Source organism: Lathyrus oleraceus, chromosome 2 (assembly GCF_024323335.1).
Source record: "Lathyrus oleraceus cultivar Zhongwan6 chromosome 2, CAAS_Psat_ZW6_1.0, whole genome shotgun sequence".
Lineage (NCBI taxonomy): Eukaryota > Viridiplantae > Streptophyta > Magnoliopsida > Fabales > Fabaceae > Lathyrus > Lathyrus oleraceus.
In genome coordinates, this window is record NC_066580.1 from 479909084 (window position 1) to 479912738 (window position 3655).

A 3655-nucleotide genomic window follows, 5' to 3' on the forward strand; every position below is an offset into this window, starting at 1 on the left:
CATTTGCATCTTTGGCATACAAACAAGGTCACATCTTGACCCTCCCCCTAACCATCTTTGGGTTTGCTTTTTATAGAGATCACCAAGAACCTCTTTGTTTTACCTTTGTGTTTATTTTATTCATTATTTATCTAACAACTAATCAAAATACAAAAAATATGTCTTGTTTCCCTTAAGTCTATTGTGCAAGGTAGGGTTCCTCAAGCCAAGAGTACCTCAAAGTTTGGTGGCTTAATTCTCAAGAAAAGTCAAAGGTTCATATGTTTATTTCCATGCCTTCTTCAATAAGTAACTTTAAGCTTTGAGTAATTTGATCAAGAGACCATCAAGGGAACCTTATTTTGACTTCATATTATCACCCATGTGCTTTGAAGTGCAAGAAAAGTCCAAGTACACAAGCTTGTTCCTAGGGGTTTGACCTAAAAGTCAACATTTTGAAGTCAAGATTCCAAGGATCACAACTCCTTCAATTCTCAACATTTTTGAATGCCTCTTTTTGCAATTGACTCTTATCAAAATCCTCTACAACTTCTCTTTACATGATAAGATCCAATAATGCTCAGAGGATCATTAAAAGTTTGGAGACATTATAGGTCATTTATGGACTTAGTGAAATTTGACTTATTTTCAAGTGATTTTTTGCCAACTTTCAAAGATCATAACTTCTTCAATTTTCAACATATGGAATTGATTCTTTTTGAAAAATGCCATTGGTGGTACCCTCTACACATTTTATTCAAGTACCAAGGTCAAAATATGCTTGGAAGGCCATGGACTTCATTGGGGCATTATAGGTCATTTTCAGCCATGAAACACTCAAATGTTTCTAAGTTATATGACCAGTATATTATGCCAACTTCAACACACCAAAACTTTGTCCTCAAACATCCAAATGCAACCTTGTGTTATTGTAATCTTGGCCATGATGTTAACACATTGCAAAAAGAATGGGATCAAAAAGCCTCTTGAGTAGGATGCCCCATTGAGTTGAACATGGTGACTCGGAACTGAAGAAGTTACCATTGCCCGAAATTTTCACATGACTAATCTCAATTCCAAGCCAAATTAGTAAGTGTTTCGGGTTTAAACATGTTTTAACAAGTCTCCAGAGGTTAATTGACACTTAAAACACACCATTTGGCTGAGTTTTGAGGAGTTTCAAGTCACACTTTTCACACACTTGGATCAAATTCGTTTTGCACGAATTCAACATCATACCACACATATTTGGATACAAACACATTCCCTATAAATAGAGGAAGTTATTGCCTTCATTTTCAAGCTTTGGAGAGCCAAGAAACCTCTGCTACAACTTGAAATTTTTTCAGAAAATTCAACTATCGTGTTTTGAGTTTCAGCCTATTTCAATCCATTTTCTTGATTCCATAGCTCCATCGGCATCCTCTGAAACTTTTGTAACAATTTCCAAGCTCTGAGACCTCCTAAAGTGCTTTAACTAGATCAAGCTTCATCAACTTCTGATCACCTTCTGGACAAGGTAGTTTTAAGCATCATTTGAACTCAAACAAGTTACCACAATGTAGTCCTTTACTCTCTGATGCTTTCCCCTAACTTATCTGGTGTTGATTGATCGTGTTCATCATTTAATTTTATTTTTCGTGGCTAGCTTATTTATGAAACTTCTTTGAAATTCCCTCTGCTCAGCTTACATAAATGAATTTGGAGTATGAGGTTGAATTCAGGATGAGAAGAGGATCACAATGGTGGTGGTCTCGTGTCTTAAAGTTACCAAATGATGAAACTCCGGTGAGAGCTCATCGGAGTATTTCTCAAGTGGTCTTATTTTGGACCAGACACGTTGATATTTTGAAATGTTTTGATTGGTTAAATTCAAACTGGATCTTATGCTTTGCTTGCAGCGCGTTCCATCGTGTTTCTCAACATTTGGAGTGTAGGAACTGCCACATCAATTAATGAGGCATGATCCAACGCTCCTGTTTTTTTCTTTCTGATTTACTTATTTTTCTATTTTTATTTTTAAATTGTTTTTTCTTTAAAAATTCATAGTAATTTCATTTTTTATCCAAAAAATCCCAAAATAATTTCTAAAATTCTCTTTTATTTTTCTTCATCTGGTTTTTATTTTTTCACATTTTATTTTATTGATTTCCTATTTTTCATGAACTTTCTCTCTTCTCCCTTGTTTTAATTAGATTAAAAATACTTTTCTGCATTTTTAAATTCGGAAAATTTTATTATGTGTTTCTCTTTTTATTTGGTGTTTTGAAGGACTTTGTGGATTTTTCTCAATTTTAAAAACCATTTAAAAATACCTTTGATGCATTTTTATTTCATTTAATTGCATTATAAATTTGTATGATCTTATGGATCTCTGTTGGCTTGGATTATGATGATTTTGACTTCAAGTCTCATCAAACTCAATGGATCTTGGGTGTTGATGGGGTGAAAATTCTAATCCACCAAAATGGATGATTGATTTTGAGGATGACTTGATCAAGTTTTTTTGATCCAATTTGGGTGTGATCTCTCTGATCCCCCTCTTTTTCATTTCCTTCTTTTTCTTTTGATCAATTGGATGGATTGTGTCCATCTTGTTCATGATGTGTGGATTGGTACTTGATAAACTTTCATCATTTGAAGTTTACCTTCTAAATGATCATGAATCATTTAAGGTACTTTGGATTGATGCATAAGTTTGTCCTAAGTGTCATGAAGTATGGATTGAAGTAGTGGACCATCCTCTTAGCCTTTGTGCTTGATCATCCCCCTTCTTTTTCTTTTCTTGTGTGGCGTGGCTTTAGGAGTATTATTTTACATATCATTTCTCTAGCATGTATTAACACAAATATTATTATTGACCGGCCTCAGATAGTTGTGACTTCTACATAAGTCCAATTACAATTGTTTAACATAACACTAAATTTGTCCCAAAGGCAATGACATTTTTATAAGTGAGATTGTAAGTCTCTTTTTCCTCATGGTATTGTGTGAAAATGTTACTTCTTTTCCTTTTGTGGGATCTAGTGGCATACTTATTGATTTTATCCAAGTTGGAGCCCTTCTCATAAATGATGTATAGGTTCATATTTTCATGCTTGTGAGTGGATGGTTGAGTGTTCTCCAAAAAATGACCAAAACATCTTTTCATCTTCACTAACATCTTTTACTAACATTTTACTTGTATTAACTTTTACTTCAAAGTAATTTACCTTTATGCCTTTATTTTATGCCATTTACTTTATGCTTTATGTTTAATATTTCATATCATATTATTTGTGTTTATGACATTTCGTTCTTTGTCCATTTGGATTTTTCTTTTTATATCATTGTTAAGAAGACATTAATAAAAAAGAAACTTATTTCTCCTAACTCATGGACTTGTGGTTACTATCCTTAGCATCATCATGGAGTTATGGACTTAGGATTAAGATCTCGACCTTTGATTTGGGATTTGAGACTTAAGACCTTGGAATCCATCTGATACCTTTGACTTTGGACATCTCTATGAAGATTTGGCTTGGTTACCTTGGTTACCTTGGTTTCATCTGACACATGGATTACTATTTGCTTATTTGTCTTGCTTGAGGCTTAATCCAAATGAGGTAATTCTTGCTTGACTTATATCATAAATCTTGCTATCTCTTGGTTAGATCTTTCATTCCTAAATTTTAAT